This window comes from Marmota flaviventris, chromosome 13 (genome assembly GCF_047511675.1).
Source record: "Marmota flaviventris isolate mMarFla1 chromosome 13, mMarFla1.hap1, whole genome shotgun sequence".
NCBI classification, from domain to species: domain Eukaryota; kingdom Metazoa; phylum Chordata; class Mammalia; order Rodentia; family Sciuridae; genus Marmota; species Marmota flaviventris.
Genome location: NC_092510.1, coordinates 58,527,219 through 58,555,061, shown reverse-complemented (window position 1 = coordinate 58,555,061; position 27,843 = coordinate 58,527,219). Strand labels below are relative to the sequence as shown.

The 27,843-nt window shown below is 33.8% G+C and overlaps 1 pseudogene; it reads left to right on the top strand.

The window, feature by feature from the left end:
- Nucleotides 1–9,174: 9,174 nt before the first annotated feature.
- Nucleotides 9,175–27,843, top strand: part of LOC114089143 (zinc finger matrin-type protein 2 pseudogene) — a 70,726-nt pseudogene continuing 52,057 nt past the window's right edge.

Sequence of the window (27,843 nt, the reverse complement as noted above, 5' to 3'; positions counted from 1 at the left end):
TCTGAAGTGTGAGGAGTAAAGATTTGTTCCCAGGATGTAGGCTCTCTATTTACCTCTCTTATTGTATCTTTTGCTGAGAAAAAACTTTTTAGTTTGAGTAAGTCCCATTTGTTGATTCTAGTTATTAACTTTTGTGCTATGGGTGTCCTATTGAGGAATTTGGAGCCCGACCCCACAGTATGTAGATCGTAGCCAACTTTTTCTTCTATCAGACGGCGTGTCTCTGATTTGATATCAAGCTCCTTGATCCATTTTGAATTAACTTTTGTGCATGGCGAGAGAAAGGGATTCAGTTTCATTTTGTTGCATATGGATTTCCAGTTTTCCCAGCACCATTTGTTGAAGATGCTATCCTTCCTCCATTGCATGCTTTTAGCCCCTTTATCAAATATAAGGTAGTTGTAGTTTTGTGGATTGGTTTCTGTGTCCTCTATTCTGTACCATTGGTCCACCCGCCTGTTTTGGTACCAGTACCATGCTGTTTTTGTTACTATTGCTCTGTAGTATAGTTTGAAGTCTGGTATCGCTATACCGCCTGATTCACACTTCCTGCTTAGCATTGTTTTTGCTATTCTGGGTCTTTTATTTTTCCATATGAATTTCATGATTGCTTTCTCTATTTCTACAAGAAATGCTGTTGGGATTTTGATTGGCATTGCATTAAACCTATAGAGAACTTTTGGTAATATCGCCATTTTGATGATGTTACTTGTGCCTATCCATGAACAGGGTATATTTTTCCATCTTCTAAGATCTTCTTCTATTTCTCTCTTTAGGGTTCTGTAGTTTTCATTGTATAAGTCTTTCACCTCTTTTGTTAGGTTGATTCCCAAGTATTTTATTTTTTTTGAAGATATTGTGAATGGAGTGGTTGTCCTCATTTCCATTTCAGAGGATTTGTTGCTGATATACAGGAATGCCTTTGATTTATGCGTGTTGATTTTATATCCTGCCACTTTGCTGAATTCATTTATTAGCTCTAATAGTTTCTTTGTAGACCCTTTTGGGTCTGCTAGGTATAGAATCATGTCATCTGCAAATAGTGATAATTTAAGTTCTTCTTTTCCTATTTTGATGCCTTTAATTTCTTTCGTCTGTCTAATTGCTCTGGCCAGTGTTTCGAGAACTATGTCAAACAGAAGTGGTGAGAGAGGGCATCCCTGTCTTGTTCCAGATTTTAGAGGGAATGCCTTCAATTTTTCTCCATTCAGAATGATGCTAGCCTGAGGCTTAGCATAGATTGCTTTTACAATATTGAGGTATGTTCCTGTTATCCCTAGTTTTTCTAGAGTTTTGAACATAAAGGGATGCTGTACTTTGTCCAATGCTTTTTCCGCATCTATCGAGATGATCATATGGTTCTTATTTTTAAGTCTATTGATGTGGTGAATAACATTTATTGATTTCCGTATATTGAACCAGCCTTGCATCCCAGGGATGAATCCTACTTGATCATGGTGCACAATTTTTTTGATATGTTTTTGTATCCGAGTGGCCAGAATTTTATTGAGGATTTTTGCATCTAGGTTCATTAGAGATATTGGTCTGTAGTTTTCTTTCTTTGAAGTGTCTTTGTCTGGTTTGGGTATCAGGGTGATGTTGGCCTCGTAGAATGAATTTGGAAGTTCTCCCTCTTTTTCTATTTCCCGAAGTAGCTTGAAAAGTATTGGTATTAGTTCCTCTTTAAAGGTTTTGTAAAACTCTGCTGTATACCCATCCGGTCCTGGGCTTTTCTTAGTTGGGAGTCTTTTGATGGTTTCTTCTATTTCCTCAATTGATATTGGTCTGTTTAGGTTGTCTATATCCTCCTGACTCAATCTGGGCAGATCATATGACTTAAGAAATTTATCTATGCCTTCACTATCTTCTAATTTATTGGAGTATAAGGATTCAAAATAATTTTTGATTATCTTCTGTATTTCTGAAGTGTCTGTTGTGATATTGCCTCTTTCATCCCGTATGTTAGTAATTTGAGTTCTCTCTCTTCTTCTCTTCACTAGCATGGCTAAGGGTCTGTCGATTTTGTTTAGTTTTTCAAAGAACCAACTTTTAGTTTTGTCAATTTTTTCAATTGTTTCTTTTGTTTCGATTTCATTAATTTCAGCTCTGATTTTAATTATTTCTTGCCTTCTACTTCTTTTGCTGTTGTTTTGCTCTTCTTTTTCTAGGATTTTGAGATGAAGTATGAGATCATTTATTTGTTGTTTTTTTCTTTTTTTAAGGAATGAACTCCAAGCAATGAATTTTCCTCTTAGAACTGCTTTCAATGTGTCCCATAGATTCCGATATGTTGTGTCTGTGTTTTCATTAATCTCTAAGAATTTTTTAATTTCCTCCTTGATGTCTTCTATAACCCATTGATCATTCAGTAACCTATTGTTCATTCTCCAAGTGATGTATTCTTTGAAATGGCTTTCTTATCCAGAGTTTTATACCTGATCGGTGTAGGGTGTAGAGTAGACCATGAAACAAGATGTTCAAAGATAGACTTTATAAGGATAGTGAGAAATCAGGTGATCTTTAGAAAACAGTGTGGGCTGGAATCAGGAAGAGCTCCAAACACAGAAATATATCATCTAGCTTAACAGTTCACCACAATGGTGGAATGAGAGATTGTTATGGTTTAGATATGAGATGTCCCCCAAAAGCTCATGTGTGAGATAATGCAAGAATTTTCAGAGATGAAATGATAGGGTGATGAGAGTTGTCTCCTAGTCAACGGATTAATACACTGATATGGATTAACTGGGCAGTAACTGTAGATAGGCAGTGTGTGGCTGGAGGGATTAAGTCACTGAGGTGTGTGCCTTTGGAGTTTATATTTTGTTCTTGGTGAACAGAGTGCTCTCTAAGATTCCTGGTTGCCATCTCCCAGTCTGCTTTCCTCAGCCATCCACTTCTGCCATGATGTTCTGCCTTATCTCAGGCCCAAAGCTATGGTGTCAGTTAGCTGTGAACATAACCTCTGAAACAGTGAGCCAAGAAACACTTTTCCTCCTTTAAGTTATTCTTGTCAGATCTTTTGGCCACAACAATACAAAACTGACTGAAACAGAGATCAACTGAACAGGAAAACTAGTAACTTTTATTACAAAATCCTGTGTGGTGCTTAGATTTTGAGGTGTTGATGGAGTTGAATAAAAGTAGAAACCCCAATACCTGAAAGTATAGCCATAGACATTTGAGCTCAAATATTGACACGAATAAAAGGGCTGTGACAAGAATTGTGGGTTGGACTAATCATAGGTGAACTCAATCTAATTAAATTTATACCTCAGTTCCAGCTCAGTTTAATGGTAAGAAGGATATGAAAATCAGTCCCTTAGCTGAATAACCTGACAAGAAAATGGTTTTGTTCTCTAAGAATTAAAATAGAAATCACAACTCAATTTCTGCATTCATTTATTTATACAATATCCATACAAGCATAAAAATATGGAAAATAAGAACAGCCCTGAAGATATAACCCATGATCAAGAGAAAATGGTCCATAGTAAATTCATAGATGCAATAGTTATTAAAATTAGTGATTAAAAGTTTTTTTAAAATAATAATTATGTTATAAAATATATAGGAAAACAAATACAATAATTGAAAGTTTGGGATATTTCAGGAGAGTAATAAGTAGTGTTAAAAAGCAAATAAAAAGGGGCTGCGGTTGTAGCTCAGTAGCAGAGCGCTTGCCTAGCATGTATGAGTTACTGGTTCGATTCTCAGCACCACATATAAATAAATAAATAAATATAGGTATATCAACAACTAAAAATTTTTTTTTAAAAAAGCAAATGGAGGGCTAGGGCTGTTGCTCAGAACTTGATATTGCCTTTCAAATAACTCATAGAAAAGCAAATGGAAATGTAGAACTGAAAATTATAATGTGAATGAAAATTCACTGGTGATTCTTAACAGACAAAAGACCGTGGAAGAAATAACCAATGACTAGAAGACAAAGCAAAAGAACTTATTTCAATCAAAGAAGGTTGGAAAGTACAACGAGTATGAGTTATTTGAAAGGCAATATCAAGTTCTGAGACACCTCAGGTAGAATGGCTAAACTCAAAAATGGCTGACAAAGCCAAGGAAGTAACAGGAATGGGGAGACTAGAATTCCAGGAGGCACAACAACAAAACTTTTCTATACTGCTGGTGAGAAGGTCAGATGGCATGGCCACATTGGAAAAGACTTTCAAGGTATTTATTGAAGCTAAACATACTGTTGTAGTCAGCATTTTCACCACTCTGACCAAAAGACCCGACAAGAACAATTGTAGAAGAAGAAAAGTTTATTTTGGCGTTCACCATTTTGGAGGTCTCAGCCCATACAGAGTCGGCTCCATTCCTCCAGGCCTGAGGTGAGCAAAACATCATGGAAGAAGTATGTGGAGAAGGAAAGCAGTTGTGAATATGTCACCAGAAAGCACAGAGAGAGAGAGAGAGAGAGAGAGAGAGAGAGAGAGAGCGCTTTTCTCAATGAGGATAAAATGTAAACCCCAAAGGCATGTTCCCAAGGACCCAGCTCCTCCAGCCATCCTACCTGCCTACAATTATCACCAAGTTACTACCTAGAAGGAGATTAATGCACTGACTAGATTATTCCTCTAACAACCCAATCATTTCATCTGTAAACTTTCTTGCATTTTCTCACAAGTGAGCTTTTGGGGGACATCTACTATCTAAACCATAACACATACATACAACCAATAACCCCACAATTCCATTTTGGGGCATATATCCAACAAAAATGAGCATTTATGTCTACCAATAGACATGCTTATAGTAGCTTTAATCATAATAAACAAAAACTTGCAATAACCCAAATGCCCATTTACAGTGAAATATATTAATATTAATATATTAATTATGGCTTATTCATATAGAGCATACATAATAATTAAACAAATCTTGATTACATGCAACAAAATTGAAGAATAAACATAATGCTGAAAGAAGCAAAAATCAAAAGAATACATTTAAAATTATTAATCCACCTCTATATTTCAATAATTACATATTATCTATGGTGATAGAAGAATTAAGTTAAAATAGGGATTACTAGGAGTAATGACTGGAATGAGGCATAAGAGAAATTTATGGAGTGCTAAAATCTATTATTTTAATCTGGTCATAAAGTAAATATATACCCTGTATAAAGTACTTTGATAATTTTTACTTATATGTACACTTTTTATGCTTTTAAGTCATATCTCAATAAAAAAGTTATTTTAAAGAAAATTAATGATTTTATTAATGCTATATTAAAAAAGAAATGCTAGATGGAAGTCAAGGGGAATGGTGTAAATACACTAAAAAGGTTTGAATTTTTGCATACATTGTAATAATTTAGAGAAAGCAAAAAAATCAGAAAACTATTAGGATCAACAACCCAAATCCAAGCACTCAGAAAACCACTGTAATTTTTACAAGTATAATGTAATTTAATAGTTGCGATTACTTTCTACATCTCTATTTTTTACTATTTAATCTTTTACCACAGCCTAATGCTGTATCATAAAAATGTTTATAAACATTATTTTGTGGTGAATATGTCACACCTGTAAATAATATAAGTTACATAACTATTCCCCGCAATAGTATCATTTCTGTTGTTTCAAATTTGGTTAATTTTTAAGTGGTATGGCCATAATAAAAATTATACATGCACATTTTTCATAGTTTGCATTTTCTTAGCATAAATTCTTACAAGATGATCATGGGAAATCATATAAACTAAAGGAAGAAAACACAGTGATTCTAGGTGCTTACTTTTCAGACATATTTTCTTCCAGCTACAATTATAACACTCTTAAAGAAGGTACATAAATCTTACTAAACTTAGCAATGGACCAGATGTAATGACATACTACAGATTAAGGGTATTTTCAAATAGAGTATAATTATTTCTTGAACGTGACATAAGAAATCATAAAGGTGAACATTTATCTTGTGGAATAGATTTTTAAGTCCCCATACTATAGGGAATGATTTGTGCATTTGATATGGTGTACACCTACACACACACTAATCATATTTCAAAATACATATTCAAAAACATAACTTTATAAGTATGGTACTTTCTTGTATAAAAGAAACTAATTGACAAAAATAGAAGTCAAGAAATAAGTACAAGCACAGAAATGCAAAAAATTTAGAATATAGAAATCAAATATAAGATAAAAATAAGTCAATAACTGATAAATTGAGTTTAAAAACACCATGGTGTTATGAAATATCTGGGGAAAATAGTTTTCAATACTGCAAATCAGTAAATATTCTGAAATATAAAAAATTGAATGTAAAAATAAAACCATAATAGCTCAGAAGTGAAGATGGGGAAAACTTGCCTAACCCAGGAAGACTTTTTAACTGACAAAGCAAAGAAACTATTTGAAAAAGATGTACAAATTGGACCAAATTTTTAGAAGATAAAGTCTGAGTGACAAAAAAATTAAGAAAAAAAGAAGAATATTAACAAAGTAACAACATGAGAAATATTTGCAATCCATATTACAGACAATGGACTAATTTTTCTAATATAAAAAGCATCTACAAGATGGGTGCGGTGGTACACGCCTGTAATACCAGAAGCTCAGGAGGCTGAGGCAGGCAAATTCAAAGCCAGCCTCAGCAACAGTGAATTTCTAAGCAACTCAGTGAGACCTGTCTGTAAATAAAATACAAAATAGGGCTGGGGATGTGGCTCAGTGGTTGATGTCCCTGAGTTCAATCCCTGGTACACTCCCCTCAAAAAAAAAAAAAAAACATCTACAGGTTGAAAAGAACAATGTTAAAAAGCAATAAGAAATATAGGTAAAGAACATAAATATACATTTCATAGAATTATAAATACAAACAATTAAAACTAGTAAAAAGACTCTGGTAAAGAAAAAAGAATTGTTGACTTTACCTTCAGAATTTATCATTATTCACAAATAATGTACAAGGCAGAATGTCAACATTTTAAAAACAAATCATTAAAAAATTCTGAAAAGTATAAAAGGCATAATAATAATAACCCATAATCATACTTAAAAATGGTATATTGAACATTTTAATTTCTCCTTCCATTTCCTCTATAATTATACATTCCTTTAGAGACACCGTATATACAATATACATTGTGTATAGGAAATACAATATACACTATAATTTAGTGGAATTTCTAATCTGAAAATTTCACTGAACGTATTATGAGCTGAAAAAAGAGTTTTAAGCAGATTTGAAGAAAAATGAAGTCAATTTGATGAAATAGAAGTTCCGACCTTAAAAAAGAACGGGGATTGGGGAAGAGTGGTTGATCCGAGGAATCATATAAAAGAATACGAATGTGTCTGTTGGGGAAACTTACTTTTCCTGACTTCACATTTCTTTTCCATGCACAAAGGACTTCAAAAATAGCACTTGTTTTTTTTTTCTCTCCCATGTTGGGTGAAGTGACTTATCAGATTGTTGCATTTAAAAATTGAACTGGCCATGTGTAGTTCTGCTTCTTTAGGGTCCTCTTTGTCTCCCTTCAGGAAGCATTCATTCTCTCTGTTCTCTGCCCTGCAGTATGTTACCTGTTCCAGTGGGTAAGTCTTGTACCTCAGAGGCATGACTGTACCTGTGCAGGTAAGATTAATTTTAGAGTAAAGCATTGAGAAGCACATTAAAATAACAAAATTTAATCCAGTTTTATTAAGGAAATTGCTACTTTGATCTTGAAGTGTCTGCCTCATCTCATGGGCTTGAATTTTCAAGATGAAAAAAGAATACTCTATTTTGACTTCTAAAACTCCAACTTCATCTGTTCCTATCCGTTTCCAACTGACAAAGCAATTTCATACCCTTTATCTTATTTGATGTTCACAATAACCCTTAGATATTAACATTTATGGAGTGAGTGCCTACTGTTTGTCAGAAATGAGCTAACAGATTTACATTTTTATCTTAATTAACCCTCACAACTTTGCAAAATAAATATGTCTTTATTTTAAAAATCAGAGAATGAAGTACCAGAAAAGCAAAATTATTTGTCTACGACTCAATCCAAATAGTAAGAATCAGGATCATGTCTTTCATTTATTTATTATTCACAAATCCTGGCCTCATGCTTGGCACAAAGAAGGAATTAAAATATATTGAATAAATGATTCTAAAACCATGTTCTTTCCTCTGCACCATGGTTGGGGAAAAAATAATTTGCTTTTGGTTTTGGAACACCAAACTCAGGGAACTTTCAAGCTACAAAACCATGTGAACAGGGAAAGTGACATAAAGCTCATTTTTAGAGATGTTTCTAGAAGTTCTATGAGGCTGTATGTGGCACAGCAAAAAAAAAAAAAGAAGAATGAATCATAAGGTTTGAGACCTTGTATTTCACAGGTACTTATCACTACTAAAGTTCCAAGATTTTAACAAATCATTCGCTTGCCCTCCTCCATAACTCTCATCTGTAAAATGAGAGTGTTAAAAAAAAGTACTTAATCTCAATATTCTGCCAACATGTAAAGCCCAAAGTTCAACCTTATAAAGAACAAGCACAGCTGTTTTCCAAGGAACAAAGGCTGTGTATTTATTACACAGTTATATAGAGGAATAAGAATTTAACCTATCAAAGCATCTGTACTTTTAAATATAACATTATTCTTATATGTCCACAAATCTGCAATCCAGAAACTCCTGGGGATAGGAAGACAAAAGATGATAGTCCATAAAACCAGAATTTTCTAAGCAAGCATAGACTCTGTTTGAAAATGTGTTCCAAAAGTAAGTAATGGAGACAAACCACTGTGACTCAGCGCTAAACGATCCCACTGAAACAACTTGTCGGCCCTTCTGAACCTGCAGAGGTTAATACCATCTGAACCTGCGGAGGTTAATACCAACCGAGCCTTCATAGGCAGTGACCACAGGATTGAGAAGGGGCTTGGGAGAGCCGGTCAGGACCCACACGTTGCATCGGTCACCCGGCAAAGGGAACGAACTGTCACCATTCACATGGGATACCACCATGGCAGAGAACTGACGTCACCAGAATGTGGCGAAGGAGATAACTTCATTGAAACCAGCGGCGGCAGGTGTGTAACCCCCAAGCCCTCCCTCTCCACACACCGGGGAAACCTTAAGGGCCCCTCCCAGAACTCCTGTGAGTGCGATAGTCAGACCAAGGGAATCAGGAGTGGCGCAGGACCCGCGATGAGGACCCCCTGGCTACTGCTCTCACCAGCGCTGACAACTGAGGTCTCTTGCACCAGCTACCAGGGGCGTGGCTACCGAGGGCAAGCAAAATATGCTGAGGGTTCTCAGCCCCAAGCTCCACAACCTTAGGGTCTGAGGGAATGGCAAGCAGGGAGAGTGTGCCCAGTCGTTCAAGAAAATAGGGCTCCCATGAGCAGCAGACCTGGCATGTAGCCAGTATTGTGGTGAGTGTCACCCATGAGCAGGGCCTGGCTGGAGGAAAAGTGGGGAAGTGACTAGACACAAGAAAAGGCCCTAGGCACTCAGGATTGGAGACCCGCCCAGTCGGGGAGGAGGAACTGCTTCACAGTGATTGGTTCCTGCGTATTGGGAGGAGAAGCTTGGCCGGGTGGGCACAGCTCCACCTACTGGAAGAGAAGTTAATCGAACTCTAAGACTGCATTTTTTAAATTCTTTTTTATTTTTTTTTAATTTTTTATTTATTTTTTTTAATATTTTTTATTTTTTATTTTTTTTTTGATTATTTTATTTTTTTTATTTTCTAGTTTTTTAAATTTTTATTGTTGGTTGTTTAAAACATTACATAGTTCTTGATATATCATATTTCACACTTTGATTCAAGTGGGTTATGAACTCCCATTTTTACCCCATATACAGATTGCAGCATCACATCAGTTACACAACCATTGATTTACATATTGCCATACTAGTGTCTGTTGTATTCTGCTGCCTTTCCTATCCTCTACTATCCCCCCTCCCCTCCCCTCCCCTCTTCTCTCTCTACCCCCTCTACTGTCATTCATTTCTCCCCCTTGTATTATTTTTCCCTTTCCCCTCACTTCCTCTTGTATGTAATTTTGTATATCCCTGAGGGTCTCCTTCCATTTCCATGCAATTTCCCTTCTCTCTCCCTTTCCCTCCCACCTCTCGTCCCTGTTTAATGGTGATCTTCTTCTCATGCTCTTCATCCCTACTCTGTTCTTAGTTAATCTCCTTATATCAAAGAAGACATTTGGCATTTGTTTTTTAGGGATTGGCTAGCTTCACTTAGCATAATCTGCTCTAATGCCATCCATTTCCCTGCAAATTGTATGATTTTGTCATTTTTTAATGCAGAGTAATACTCCATTGTGTATAAATGCCACATTTTTTTATCCATTCGTCTATTGAAGAGCATCTAGGTTGGTTCCACAGTCTTGCTATTGTGAATTGTGCTGGTATGAACATCGATGTAGCAGTGTCCCTATAGCATGCTCTTTTTAGGTCTTTAGGGAATAGACCGAGAAGGGGAATAGCTGGGTCAAATGGTGGCTCCATTCCCAGCTTTCCAAGAAATCTCCATACTGCTTTCCAAATTTTTTCTTTTGTCTTTTCATTTCTTTTCAATTTTCTTATTCTCCTTTCCTTGAATTCTACCTGTCTACTCTCATTCTCTTTAGTGACTTCTTCCCTTCCCTTCTAATACCTTTCCTCCCAAGCATCATGACGCTGTTTATTTGTAATTTACTAAATATGTATAGGTCAATGTTCCGAGGCATTATATAGTGCTACCAAGTCCCTAGCTACCCCCAAATACTCCAGACCATTCTCCTGTTAATATCCTTCGTCAGTAGAGCAACCTTCCAAGGTTGCCAAGGGATACCAACCTCAATAATGTCACATCACTTGACCTAAATATAAGTCCCAAGACCAAACCACAGTCCGCTATATGCCATCAGAATCCATACACAGTTTAGGAAACGAATGAATCTGCATTAAAGTGCAACAAAACTCATCATCTCTAGTCATAGTCTCCCATCACAAAAGAGAGACCCCAGAGACACACAAAACCAAATAAATTTATAGGAGTAAACAGTAACTCAGCATTCAAACAGAAAAAGAAGTAACATGAGCAGCATGAAAAAGCAAGGAAGAAAAGGAGTACAAACAATGCAGGACAGCCTAAATATTCAGGAGGACCTAGAGGCATCAGAAAAATGGTCAAATAAAGAACTCAAGGAATACCTTAGACAGATGGAATGGAATCTTAAAGAGGATATGAGACAGCAAATTCAAACAATGAAAGAACACATTGAAAATGAATTACATAAACAGATAAAAGAAGCAAATAAGCATCTTTATCAGGAGATAGAGATTATAAAAAAATCAAACAATAATTCTAGAAATGAAGGAAACTATAAACCAAATTAAAAACTCAAATGAAAGTATCACTAACAGAGTAGAGCAAGTAGAATTCAGAACGTCAGATAATGAAGACAAAATATATCATCTTGAAAAGAGTCTAGCCAACTCAGAAAGGCTGGTAAAAAATCACGAGGAAAACATACAAGAGATATGGGATAACATAAAAAACCAAACTTAAGAGTCATCAGGATAGAGGAAGGTATAGAGGTTCAAACCAAGGGAATGAGCAACCTGTTGAATGAAATAATTATAGAAAACTTTCCAGATATAAAAAAGGAAACGGATGTACAAATTGTAGATGCATACAGGACACCAAGCATACAAAATCACAGTAGACCAACGCCAAGACACATTGTTATGAAGATATCCAACATACAGAACAAAGAGAAAATATTAAAAGCTACAAGAGAAAGGAGGCACATTACATTCAGGGGTAAACCAATAAAGTTAACAATGGATTTTTCATCACAGACGCTGAAAGTGAGAAGATCCTGGAACAACGTATTTAAAACATTGAAAGACAATGGATGCCAACCAAGAATTTTATATCCAGCAAAATTAAGCTTCAGGTACAACAACAAAATAAAAATCTTTCATGATAAACAAAAGTTAAAAGAATTTGCAGCCAGAAAACCAGCATTGCAAAGCATCTTGAGCAAAACACTACACAAGGAAGACAGGAAAAACAATAAACAAAACCAACAGTGGGAAGTACCTCAGTAAAGCCAGAGGGGGGGGGGAAAGCTAATCATGGAGAAACAAACAAAATTAAAAAAAAAAAAAAAAGATAAATAATCAAACATGGCTGGAAGTACAAACCATATATCAATAGTAACTCTATACATTAATGGCTTAAACTCACCAATAAAGCGACATAGGCTGGTAACATGGATTAAAACACAAATCCAACAATATGCTGCCTCCAGGAGACACATCTGACTGGAAAAGACATACATAGGCTGAAGGTGAAAGGTTGGGAAAAAACATACCACGCACACGGTCTTTGTAAGCAAGCAGGGGTGGCCATCCTCATATTGAATAAAATCGACTTCAAGACTAAGTTAATCAAAAGGGATAAGGAAGGATGTTATATACTGTTAAAAGGAACCATTCACCAACAAGACATAACAATTATCAATATTTATGCACCAAATAATGGTGCTGCGACTTTCATAAAACAAACTCTCCTCAAGTTCAAGAATCAAATAGACCACAACACAATAATTATGGGTGACTTCAACACACCTCTCTCACCATTGGACAGATCCTCCAAACAAAAGTTGAATAAAGAAACTATAGAACTTAATAACACAATCAATAACCTAGACTTAACTGACATATATAGAATATATCAACCAACATCAAGTGGATATACTTTTTTCTCAGTAGCACATGGATCCTTCTCAAAAATTAGACCATATATTATGCCATAGGGCAACCCTCAGTAAATATAAAGGGGTGGAGATAATACCATGCATTTTATCTGACCATAATGGAATGAAACTGGAAATCAATGATAAAAGAAGGAAGGAAAAATCCTACATCACATGGAAAATGAACAATATGTTACTGAATGATCAATGGGTTACAGAAGACATAAAGGAGGAACTCAAAAAATTCTTAGAGATAAATGAAAATACAGACACAACATATCGGAATCTATGGGACACAATGAAAGCAGTTTTAAGAGGGAAAATCATCGCCTGGAAGTCATTCCTCAAAAAAAAGAAAAAAACAACAAATAAATCAGCTCACACTTCATCTCAAAGCCCTAGAAAAGGAAGAGCAAAACAACAGCAAATGTAGCAGAAGGCAAGAAATCAACGAAATTGAAACAAAAGAAACTATTGAAAAAATTGACAAAACTAAAAGTTGGTTCTTCGAAAAAATAAATAAGATCGACAGACCCTTAGCCATGCTAACGAAGAGAAGAAGAGAGAGAACTCAAATTACTAACATATGGGATGAAAAAGGCAATATCACAACAGATGCTACAGAAAAACAGAAGACAATTAGAAATTATTTTGAAACCCTATATTCCAATAAAATAGAAGATAGTGAAGACATCGATAAATTTCTTAAGTCATATGATTTGCCCAGACTGAGTCAGGAGGATACACACAATTTGAACAGACCAATATCAATGGATGAAATAGAAGAAGCAATCAAAAGACTACCAACCAAGAAAAGCCCAGGACGGATGGGTATACAGCGGAGTTTTACAAAACCTTTAAAGAAGAATTAATACAATACTTTTCAAGTTATTTCAGGAAATAGCAAAAGAGGGATCTCTTCCAAATTCATTCTATGAGGCCAACATCACCTTGATTCCGAAACCACACAAAGACACCTCAAAGAAAGAAAACTTCAGACCAATATCTCTAATGAACCTAGATGCAAAAATCCTCAATAAAATTCTGGCAAATCGGATACAAAAACACATCAAAAAAATTGTGCACCATGATCAAGTAGGATTCATCCCTGGATGCAAGGATGGTTCAATATACGGAAATCAATAAATGTTATTCACCACATCAATAGACTTAAAGATAAGAACCATATGATCATCTCGATAGACGCAGTAAAAGCATTCAACAAAGTACAGCAACCCTTTATGTTCAAAACACCAGAAAAACTAGGGATAACAGGAACTTACCTCAACATTGTAAAAGCTATCTATGCTAAGCCTCAGGCTAGCCATCATTCTGAATGGAGAAAAATTGAAGGCATTCCCTCTAAAATCTGGAACAAGACAGGGATGCCCTCTATCACCACTTCTATTCAATATAGTTCTCGAAACACTGGCCAGAGCAATTAGACAGATGAAAGAAATTAAAGGCATCAAAATAGGAAAAGAAGAACTTAAACTATCACTATTTGCGGAAGACATGATTCTATACCTAGCAGACCCAAAAGGGTCTACAAAGAAACTATTAGAACTAATAAATGAATTCAGCAAAGTGGCAGGATATAAAATCAATACGCATAAATCAAAGGCATTCCTGTATATCAGTGACAAAATTCTGAATGGAAATGAGGAAAAACACCCCATTCACAATATCCTAAAAATAAATAAATAAATAAATAAAATACTTGGAAATAAACCTAACAAAAGAGGTGAAAGATTTATACAATGAAAACTACAGAACCCTAAAGAGAGAAATAGAAGAAGATCTTAGAAGATGGAAAAATATACCCTGTTCATGGATAGGCAGAACTAACATCGTCAAAATGGCGATATTACAAAAAGTTCTCTATAGGTTTAATGCAATGCCAATCAAAATCCCAATGGTATTTCTTGTAGAAATAGATAAAGCAATCATGAAATTCATATGGAAAAATAAAAGACCCAGAATAGCAAAAGCAACTCTAAGCAGGAAGTGTGAATCAGGCGGTATAGCGATACCAGATTTCAAACTATACTACAGAGCAATAGTAACAAAAACAGCATGATACTAGTACCAAAACAGGTGGGTGGAACAATGGTACAGAATAGAGGACACAGAGACTAATCCACAAAGTTACAACTATCTTATATTTGATAAAGGGGCTAAAAGCATGCAATGGAGGAAGGATAGCATCTTCAACAAATGGTGCTGGGAAAACTGGAAATCCATATGCAACAAAATGAAACTGAATCCCCTTCTCTTGCCATGCACAAAAGTTAACTCAAAATGGATCAAGGAACTTGATATCAAATCAGAGACACTGCATCTGATAGAAGAAAAAGTTGGCTCCAATCTACATATTGTGTGGTCAGGCTCCAAATTCCTTAATAGGACACCCATAGCACAAGAGTTAAAAACAAGAATCAACAAATGGGACTTACTCAAACTAAAAAGTTTTTTTCTCAGAAAGAGAAACAAGAAGAGAGGTAAATAGGGAGCCTACATCATGGGAACAAATTTTTACTCCTCACACTTCAGATAGAGCTCTAATATCCAAAGTATACAAAGAACTCAAAAAATTAAACAATAAGATAACAAATAACCCAATCAACAAATGGGCCGTGGACCTGAACAGACAATTCTCAGAGGAAGACATACAATCAATCAACAAGTACATGTAAAAATGCTCACCATATCTAGCAGTCAGAGAAATGGAAATCAAAACCACCCTAAGATACCATCTCACTCCAGTAAGATTGGCAGCCATTATGAAGTCAAACAACAACAAGTGCTGGCGAGGATGTGGAGCAAAGGGTACACTTGTACATTGCTGGGTGGGGCTGCAAATTGGTGCAGCCAATTTGGAAAGCAGTATGGAGATTCCTTGGAAAGCTGGGAATGGAACCACCATTTGACCCAGCTATTCCACTTCTTGGACTATTCCCTAAAGACATTAAAAGAGCGTACTACAGGGATACTGCTACAACAATGTTCATAGCAGCAGAATTCACAATAGCTAGACTGTGGAACCAACCTAGATGCCCTTCAATAGATGAATGGATAAAAAAATGTGGCATTCATACACAATGGAGTATTACTCTGCACTAAAAAATGACAAAATCATGAAATTTGCAGGGATATGGATGGCATTAGAGCAGATTATGCTAAGTGAAGCTAGCCAATCCCTAAAAAACAAATGCTAAATGTCATCTTTGATATAAGGAGAGCAACTAAGAACAGAATAGGGAGGAAGAGCATGAGAAGAAGATCACCATTAAACAGGGACGAGAGGGGGGAGGGAAAGAGAGAGAGAAGGGAAATTGCATGGTAAAGGAAGGAGACCCTCATTGTTATACAAAATTACGTATAAGAGGAAGTGAGGGGAAAGGGGAAAAAACAAGAGAGAGAAATGAATTACAGTAGATGGGGTAGAGAGAGAAGATGGGAGGGGAGGGGAGGGGAAGGGAGGGGAGCGGGATAGTAGTGGATAGGAAGGGCAGCAGAATACAACAGACACTAGTATGGCAGTATGTAAAAAAGTGGATTGTAACCAATGTGAATCTGCAGTATGTATACGGGGTAAAAATGGGAGTTCATAATCTGCTTGAATCAAATGTATGAAATATGATATGTCAAGAGCTCTGTAATGTTTTGAACAACTAATAATAAAAAAATTTTAAAAAAAGAATGTGAAGAAATGTCAAAAGAACTTCTTACATATGGGGCATGTTGTCAATATTTAAAGCCAGTATTTTCATAAAATAAATGTTTTATATCATAAAAAAAAGTAAGTAATGACTTAGCTGACAGTTAACACTGACCAGAACTAAGACTAAATAAGAAAACATTTTTGCCTAGGAAAAGTAAGATATAAATACATGAATACCTTTTTGCTTTCTACTGCTGTGTGTGTATACACACATATATATGTGTGTGTGTATATATATATATATATATATATATATATATATATATATATATATCACAAATGTATTTTGTATGAACACATATCAGTTAGTCGGAAGCATTTCAAAATAAGGAAAAGAAAATTAAAAGAAGCCCTTTTCTTTTACACATCTAACAATGTCTTCTATACCCATGCCCTCACCTTCTATCCCTCTACCCCACCCCACAGACCTAACCCCCCATTCTCAACCCCCAAGAAGTAACAATGATGGAAATTTGAAATGAGACGCATCCTGCTCTGTCTTTGCTGACCTGAATCTTTCACTTTCAAAAAGAAAGTAGAAAATGCCTCCATCAACGGAAGAAAAGCTTTAAAATTGCTCAAAGTTATCAATATCATTATCATGCCATATCATTTGTTAAGATGTATGTTTAAGACTCAAAGTGAAAACAGAATATACATATCAAAAAATATTCTTTGCGGTAGTTTGAGAAAACAGAGAAGCCTGAAAATTAACTTGGTATGCTTATAACATATATAAAATCATAAAGTTCTAGAAAAAATACCACAAAAAATTATAATTTAAGTTCATTATTATCCATATGCAAAGGCATAGACATACATATTTGATTATGGCTACCAATTTTAGCCAAATCATTCATAAAAAATCTTATCAAAGGAGGGTTTCTTGCTAGATGAGAAACAACTATTGTCTCACCAACATTCAAAAGGAAAATGGTAGTAAAAGTTCAAAGTATTACAATAGTCATCTTAGGATGTCTAACTTAAAGTTATTTTAAAAAACACTTTTAGAACAAAATAAAAAATCAAGGAGGGAGGGGTGACCTATGTAATATTGATATGTAAATTATTATTTACTTCAACAAAACTATGTAGTCCTTACTCTTCACTTCATGTTTAAAAATTTAACCCTGATATCAGTTATCTAGTGTTAATATTAAGCAGCTTAATAGTAATGTAACCATAATTTGAAAATAGTCACATTTGTACCCTTCAACCTTCAAAATATTTATATACATATTACCTAAAATTGTGGAGTATATATTGACAAAAAGGGATGTTAAGTATGATTTTATAAAATCTCCTTATTTGACAAAGTATTTAATTAAATAAATACCATTTGCATTCATATCATGTAAATGCTATGAGGCAGATAGGGAGGAAAACAAAACATAAGAAAGCTATATACATGGAGTTTACTAACTTGTCCAAGTTCATCTATTTTACAAGAATCAGTACTTCAATCAGAATTCTTTATTCATTCATTATCCATGCTGTCATCTAAAAGTTTGTATACTTTTACATCATTACAGTGTGTATATGTAACAAGGAATCCCACTATCATATATAATTTTAATGCATTAATTTTTTTTCATACTTCAAAAAATTCATAGGTTGAAACCTAACCCCTGATGCAATTTTAAGAGGAGTTACATTTAGGACAGCAGAGCCCTCATGAATAGGTTTCGTGCTCTCTAAAAGAGAATTGAGGGAACCTGTTTATTCCTGTAACTACGTGAGAATGCAACAAGAAGGTACCACCTATAAAAGGGAAAAAGAGCCTTTGCCTGACACCAGATCTGATGGCACCTTGAACTTGGACTTACAAGCCTCCAGAAATGTGAGAAATAAATTTCTGTTGTTTATAAATCCCTAGTTCAAAGAATTTTGATATAACAGCTCCAATATACTAACACAAACCTATAAACCACATAGTTACTAATATTTTTATTCCACAGATAAGGAAACAGAGGACCACAAAATTTTTATTAGATGAAAATCTGTACCTAATAAGATTAATAGTCTGACTTTATCTCATGTTGTCAGACATCTACTCCAGTATTCCTTCCAATATACCAGACTAGCAAGCAATATTCTATTACTAGGCATACTCAATTAAAAGCTACATCTCATATCATAAAAAATAAGACAAAAGGCAACATTATTAATAATATAATCAAACCGAAAGGGGTATACTGAATAACTTTGTCAAATAAATTTGAAACTTATAAGAAATAGAAGAACTTAAAAATCATAAAATAGTAAAGCTCAATAACAAAAACATTGGAACTATCATCTATCAGTTTAAAATTTTCACTAGGTGAGGGGAATTAAAGAACATGCTCCTGATCATGCAATGAATCAAAGAAGAATTTAAAAAGAAAATATTTAAATATCTTGAGGTAATTAATATGGATACATAATATTCCTAGACATATGGGATATAGCAGAAGTAGTTATGAGAGGAAAGTTTATAGAAAAGAAGATCTCAAAACCAACTCAACAAACTCAAAAAAGAGGAACAAACCTAGTCAAAGTTAGTAGATGAAAGGAAATAATAAAGATCAGAGTATAAATAAATGAAACAGAGCCTGAACAAATAAGGAAAAGATCAATGAAACTAAGAGTTTGTTTTCTAGAAAGATAAATAAAACTGACAAAACTTTAACTTTACTAAAAAAGAGAGAAAGGACTCAAATAAAGTCAGACATGAAAGAGAAGACATTACAACTGACAACACAGAAATACAAAAGATCATAAGAGACTACTAAGAAAAATTAAACAACAAATTGGATACCTAGAAGAAATAAATTTCTAAATACATAAAATCTATCAAAATGAATTATGAATAAATAAAAACACCTCAACATAATAATAACAGGTAAGGAGACTGAATTGGTAAAAATGGCTTACATTAAAGCAAAATCCAGGAACTGATAGCTTCACAACTGAATTTTCCCTGTATTAAAAAAAAAAAACTAATAATAATCCTTTACATACTTTTCCCAAAAAACTGAATAAAAGGGAATATTTCCAAATCATTACCCAAGGCTAGTATTCCTGATATCAAAGTCAGGCCAGGAATAATAAAAGAAAAGAAAAACATAGACTAATCTTCCTGATGAACAAAGATATAAAAATCTTCAATACAATACTAGTAAACCAAATTCTGTAGCACATTACAAAGAACATCAGATTTCAAGGATGATTCAAAATATACAAACTTATAAATGTGATTATAACAATGAAGGACAAAAAGCACAGAATTATCTCAATATGAACAGGAATGTTATTTTATAAAATTCAACACCATTTCATGACAAAATCTCTCAATAAATCAGGTAGAGAAGAAATATGTCTAAACACAGTAAAGGTCACACAGGACAAATCCACAGCAAAAATCACACTTAGTGAAAAAAATATTGAAAGCTTTGCCTTTTAAGATCAGGAACAAGACAAGGTAACCAACTACCACCACTTCCATTCAACATAGTATATAAGTCCTAGACAGAGCAATTAGGAAAGAAAAAAAAATGAAAGGCATCCAAATTTAAAAGGAAGTATAACTGTCTCTGTTTATAGACAACATGATATTATAATAGAAAACACAACAGATTCCACCCAGAACTGTGAAAACTAATAAACAATTCAGAAAAGTTGTAGAATACAAAATCAACATATAAAAATCAGTGTCATCCCCACACACTACCAATGAACCATCAAAAATAGAGATAAAGAAAACAATCCCATTTATAGTATCTATAAATATAAAAATAAAATAGAAGCAAACTTAACCAAAGAGGTGAAAAGCTGTACACTAAAACTATAAAACAATGATAAAGTAAAGAAAATACAAATAAAAAATATAAAACAATTATAAAGTAAATACAAATTATCAGAAAGCTATATAAAAAGAAAAAGAAAGTCCATGTTCATGGATTAGAAAATTAATCTGTCAAATGTTTTCTATTATTCAAAGCCTTCTACAGAGTCAATGAAATTGCTATCAAAATTCCAATTGCATTTTCACACAAATAGAAAAAAATTCCTAAAATTCATATAGAAACACACACAAATAACTGAAATAATTTTGAGGAGGGTGAAAAAAAAGTTGGAGACATCACCCTCCTTCACCTCAAAGTATATTGCAAGGCAAGTAATCAACACACCATGGCACTGTTATAAAAATAAACACATACATCAGTGAAAGGGAATAGAAAACCCAGAATAAATCCACATATTTATGATCAATTGACTTCCAACAAAGATGCCAAAAAGACACAATAAGGAAAGAAAAATCTTTTCAATAATCAATAATTTTTATTGGAAAGACTGGGACTCCACATGTGAAAGAGTAAAATTAGACACTTATTTCACAACATATGCAAAACAAAGTATATTAAAGATTTAAACATAATACCTGAAATTGTAAAACTACTTGAAGAAAACAGGAAAATTTCTAATCTCTGTGACATGGATCTGAGCCATGATTTTTCAGGATATGACTCCAAAAGCATAGGCTACAAAAGCAGAAATAAAGTAATTACATTAATTTAGAAATCCAAGGAAACAATTAACAGAATAAAGAGATAACCTACAGAATGAAGGGAAATATTTACAACCAAACATCTGATAAGAAGTTAATATCCAAAATACATAAGAAGCTCAATAGCAAGAAAATCATATTTTAAAAAATGGGAAAGAGATGTGAATAGATATTTTGCCAAAGAGGACCTATAAATAACCCACAGGTATATGAAAAAAATGCTCAACATTATTAATCATGGGTGAAAGGCAAAGTTAACGACAATGCAGTATCAACTCATACTTACTAGAATCGCCTTTTATCTAAAAGACAATGACAATAACAGGGAAACACACGCTTTTGATGATAATGTAAATTACTGCAACCATTAGGAAAAACAGTACAGAGGTTCCTTAAAAAATAAAAAATACAACTACCATATGATCCAGTAATCTCACTACTGGGTATATAGTAAAAGGAAAAATAAATCAATAACTTGAGAAATTTGCACTTCTGAGTTCATGACAGAATTATACCTAATAGTTAAGATATGAAATCAACCTGAGTCCTGAAGGAATACACAAAAATATGAATAGATAAAGAAAAGGTCACACACACACACACACACACACACACACACACCCCATGGGACACTATTCAGACATTAAAAAGAAGGATATTTGGCTGGGGATGTGGCTCAAGCGGTAGCGCGCTCGCCTGGCATGCGTGCGGCCCGGGTTTGATCCTCAGCACCACCTACAAACAAAGATGTTGTGTCCACCGAAAACTAAAAAATAAATATTAAAAAATTCTCTATCTCTCTCTCTTTAATAAATAAATAAATAAGGAAATAAATAAATAAAAGAAGGAAATTCTGTCATTTCCAACAACATGGATATATGGGGAGGGCATGTTAGCATGTTAAATGAAACTACCCAGACACAGAAAAATACTGCATAATCTTTTTATGATAAATCTTAAAAAATTAAACTCAAAAAAACCCCAGAGAGCAGAATGGTAGATAACAAAGAGAAGATGGGGACTTATGGGGGAGGGAATAAAGGAATGTTGATAAGAGGATACAACATTTCAGTTAGACAGGAAGAATAAATTCAGTAAATCCAGTGCACAAATAGCATCTATAGTTAGTAACAATGCACTGTATTCTTAAAAATCACTTAGATTATATTTTAAGCATTCTGACTACAAAATATGAGGCAATGCAAGTTAGTTAAATGGATTAGTCATCCCACAATGTATATATTTCACAATGTTACATCATTTTCTACTGGATGAACATATATAATTTTTGTTAATTTAAAAATAATAAAAAAGCTTTTCAACTAAAAGACAATTTAGAAACTGAGACAAAGAAAAAAGAAATGTAATTTTTAATTAAGAACTTTTCACAGAAGACCACTATTACACACTCTTGAATCAACCAATGAAGTAGCAAAATTATTGAAATAACAGTTTTCAAGACATCTGAAATTGGGCTGAAGGACAATGGTTGCTGGGAGAGGCAAAACAAGTGGGTTGAGCCCTACTCTGGCCACTACTTACCTCCTTTAGATAGTTTCCAGGCATCCTCATAGACAGAGGAAACCAAGGCAGAGAGCTCCACACACTCCGTGAGTTGAAGGGACAACTGAAAGCCTGAAAACCAAGGCAGCTAGAGTTTGCAGGAGAGCAGAGGACAACAGAGAACTGCTGAGAAGGCTGAGTCTAATCAGGACAAGAAGTTGAGGAAACTACCTGAGGCTAAGGAAAGAAAGCAGAAAGAATTAAAGAGAGCAATGTCCAATACTTACTCAGGACCATGAATATTGACTCTTTCCTTCAACAAAACGGAAAAATCAGTCATGATTCACAGGCAGTCAGTGAATAAGTGAAATACACAAAAGTGTCTCATCTGAATGGTGAAGAATAATTTACCCTGAACTGTGCATGGTTCTAGTCCCATCTAACAGATCTTAAAAATAATAGCCAAAAGATCTAAACTGTTTCCAAGTAATTTAATTGCATTCCAAGCAACAGCTGAAGAATATTTAGAGAAACAGGAAAGTATCCACTACTGAGGAAGGTAAAATTCACAACATTCTGACATCCAATCAATGATTACCAGGTATGCAAACAGGCAGAATAATATTACCCATAACAAAGAGCAGAACAATCAATTAAAGGCTAATAATGCAAACCAGAACTGACAGATGTTAGAATTAACAGATGATATTAAAGTGATAATGATAACTGTATTATTTACGTTCTAAAAGTTGAGCTATAGAAGATACTAAAAAATCAAATTGACCTTCCAGATGAACACCATAATTCTAAGGAATAAAAAATTAAATAGCTATAATTGTGCACAGACTTAAAAGCAAAGCAATAAGAAATATAAAAATGAGACAGAGATAAGTATTTTTAAAAAAATGAACAGAAGATCAAAGGGCTCTACTACAATTTCAAACGACATTATTATATAAAGTGAAAAGAAGAGTCCCAGACTGGAAGAAAACAATATAAATTTTATATATATTCTGATATTACATATATATGATATGTATGTTAAATGAAAGAAGCCAGGCAAAAAATATATTTATACACTTAGTATTTCCAATTACATGTAATTCTAGAATATGCAAACTAACACATAGTGACAGACTATTGCCTGGGATCAGGGAAATATGATGAGGAAAAGGAAAGGATTTCAAGGTGAAGGATATGTTAATTCTCTGGATTATAGTAATAGTTTGACAAAAATGTACATATTTGCAAAACACCAAATTATTTTGCAATTTCTGTAATAGATATCAATTGTACCTCAATTAAGCTTTTAAAACTTTCCACGAAGAGTATTCTCCAAGCCCACATGGCTTCAATTCTACCAAACATTTAAGAGAAAAATAATATAGAGAAATAATTTAGATATGAGGTGAGATATGTGTGCAATGCAAGAATTTTCAGAGATAAAATGATTAGATTATGATCATCATAACATGATCACTGGATTAATCCACTGATTTTATTTATATATATATTTGATATCAAACTTGGCAGGAACACTACATAAAATAAAATCATAACTCAATATGTTTTATTAACATTGAGGCAAAACCCCTAGAAATGATATTAAAAAGTAAAATCCAGCAATATTAAAATATATGTTATTGAAAAGAAAGAGTATACAGTTGAATTAACACACGAAAATCTGTCAATGTAATTTACCATTTTGTCAGAATCAAAAGGTTGTCATTTTAATATATATATAAACTGTGTGATAAAATATAAAACCTCTTCATGATTAAAAAAAACTCAGTATAATGGAAATAGAGGGGAATTATATAAATAGGATAAAATTTAGTCAAATATACAGTCAACATATTACTGTTAAAATATTGAAAAATTTTCTCTTTGGTTAGGAAACATTATCTATTATCCTTCTATTCAACATCATACTCTCAGTAATGTAAGAAAAATATGTAAAAATTTTAAAAATAGAAATCATACTAATAATATTCATGATGAAATGATTCTGTATATAGAAAACCTAAAAGAATCTGTAAAGTATAAGGATTAATAAATAAGTTAATATTAGTCACAGAGAATTAATATCTGTGTGTACCAAGTAAACATGCAAAATTGTATTTTTATACACTGGCAAGAAACAATTGGCAAATGTAATTTTCAAATGAATGCCATTTTAAAATGAAGGACATCAACAATATATCCAAAAAGTAGGACTAAGTCTTCTAAAATCTGTATAAAGTCTCTACAATGAAAACCATAAAGCATTATTGAGAGAAGTTGAAAAAGCCTTGGAAAAAAGCAGAGATATGCCATATTCATGGATAAAAAGGGTAGATGTTAAAACATCAATTCTCTTCAAACAGATCTACAGAGTCAGAGCAATACTAATCAAAACTGATCTACATTGAATCTGCATAGGTAGTATGACCATTTTGACAATATCAATTTTGCCTATCCAAGAGCATGGAAGATCTTTTCATCTTCTAGGTTCTTCTTTAATTTCTTTCTTTAGTGTTCTGTAGTTTTCATTGTAGAGTTGTTTCATCTCTTTTGTTAACTTGATTTCCAAGTTTTTGTTTGTTTGTTTGTTTGTTTTTAGGCTATGTGAATGGGATAGTTTACCTAATTTCTTTTTCAGAGGATTCATCACTGATGTATAGACATGCATTTGATTTATGGGTATTGATTTTACACCCTGTTACTTTGCTGAATTCATTTATTAATTCTAGAAGTTTTCTCATGGAGATTTTTGGATCCTCTAACTATAGAATCGTGGCAAGAAGAGTGAAACAAGAGGAATCACAATACCAGACCTTAAACTAAACTACAAAGCTGTAGTAACAAAAATGGCACAGAATTGGTACCAAAATAGACTGGTAGACCAATGGTCCAGAATAGAAGACAAAGAGACAAACCCATGTAAATACTGTTATCTCATATTAGTCAAAGGAGCCTAAAACATATATTGGGGAAAAAATATCCTCTTCAACAAATGGTGCTGGGACAATGAAAACCCACGTGCAGCAAAATGAAACTAAACCCCTATCTCCAACCATGCACAAAACTCAACTCAAAGTGGTTCAGGAACCTAGGAATTTTACTAGAGATCCTTCACCTAATGGAGGGAATAGTAGGCCCAAATCTTCAGCACATCAGATTAGGCCCCAACTTCCTTAACAAGACTCCTAAAGCACAAGAAATAAAATCAAGAATCAATAAATGGGATGGATACAAGCTAAAAAGCTTCGTCTAAGCAAAAGAAATAACCAATGAGGTAAAGAGAGAGCCTACATTTGGGGAGAAAGTTTTTGACACATGCACATCAGATAAAGCACTAATCCCCAGGATTTATAAAGAACTCAAAAAACTTAACACCCAAAAAGCAAACAACCCAATCAATAAATGGACTAAGGAGCTGAACAGACACTTCCCAGAAAAAGATATACAATTGAACCACAAATCTTTAAAAAAAATGTTCAACATCTCTAGTAGTTAGAAAAATGCAGTTCAAAATTACTCTAAGATTTCATCTCATGCCAATCAGAATGGCAGTCATCAAGAATACAAACAACAATAAGTATTGGTGAGGGTATGGGGGAAAAGGCACACTCATATATTACTGGTGGGACTGCAAATTGTTGCAACCACTCTGGAAAGCAGTATGGAGATTCCTTAGAAAACTTGGAATGGAACCACCACTTGACCCAGCTATCCTAAAAGGACTTTAAAACAGCATACTATAGTAGCACAACACATCAATGTTTATAGAAGCTCAATTCACAATAGCTAAACTGTGGAACCAACCTAGATGCTCTTCAGTAGATGAATGGATAGAGAAACTGTGGTATATATACACAATGGAATATTACTCAGCATTTAAACAGAATAAAATTATGGCACTTGCAGATAAATGGATGGAGTTGGAGAATATCATGCTAAGCAAAGTAAGCCATTCCCAAAAGAACAAAGGCGAAATGTTCTCTGTGATAAATGGATGCTGATCCATAATGGGGAGTGGAAGTGTTGGGGAAAATGGAGGAACTTTGGGCAAAGGGGAGGGAGGAAATGGGAGGGGGAAGAAAGATGGTGGAATGAGATGGACATTATTACCGTAGGTACATGTATGACTGCACCTATGGTGTGATATCATATCATGTACAACCAAAGAAATGAAAAATTGTGCAGAAATTGTGAATAGTGAAACAAAATGCATTCTGCTATCATATATACCTAATTAAAATAAATAAATAAATTTTTAAAAAGTTCTTTAAAAAACTGATCTACAGAGTCAATGCATTCCTAATCAAAATACCAGCATATTTGTTCCAGAGAAATGAGAAGTTGATTCTAAAATGTATATGTAAATTAAAAGAACTTAATAGCTAAAACATTTTTGAACAGAACCTGAGATATCCATGATAGTGAATTCCAAGATTTATTTTAAGGAATGGATTTGAAATAATATGGTACTGGCAAAAGAATGAACAAATACACCAATTGCACAGATAGGAGTCCAGTAACAGATTCATTAATAACTAGTTACCTGATTATTCAAAGGCACCTCACCCTTTCAATACAGGAGGAATAGTCTTCCAATAAATGGTGTTGGACAGGATATAAAGATGGGAAAGGAAAAAATCCATAACTACTTCCTATCGTATACAAAATTAATTTGATATGGATCATAGACCTAAATGTCAAATAATAAATCTTCTAGAGAAAAACAGGATAATATCTTCATGACCTTGGGTTAGGCAAAACTCTTTTAAACAACACCAAGACACTAATCATAAAAAACGAATCATTGAGAAATTGAGTTTCATTAAAGTTAAGATATTCCAGCCATCCAAAACATAATTAACATAATAACATAGCATAATCAACATAAAAACATAATTAAGAGTGAGAGGGAGAGAACAGATAAAAGGAAAACATAAAGAATGCCTATAAATCATTAATAAAGAAATAGACAATGCACTTTTTAAAAGGGCACAATGCTTAAAGTAGTACTCACAAAATAGGGTACATGTTTACTAGTGATATTCATTTGATGTAAATATAAATGTAATTAAAGTATATAATTAATCATCAAGGAAATTAAGATCCTTCTTGCACATTAACCACAATGGCAAAATTAAAAATGATTTATTATAACAAGTATTGGTAAAAAAATATAAAGCAACAAGAATTCTTACATGTTGTACCTTGGAATACAAATTGGTAAAAACTACTTTGGAAAACAGTTGGAATCAATTAAAGCTAATCATATGCTATCGTATGGCCCAGCAATTCCACTCCTATGTACACATACCACAAATATTAATGTATCTGTA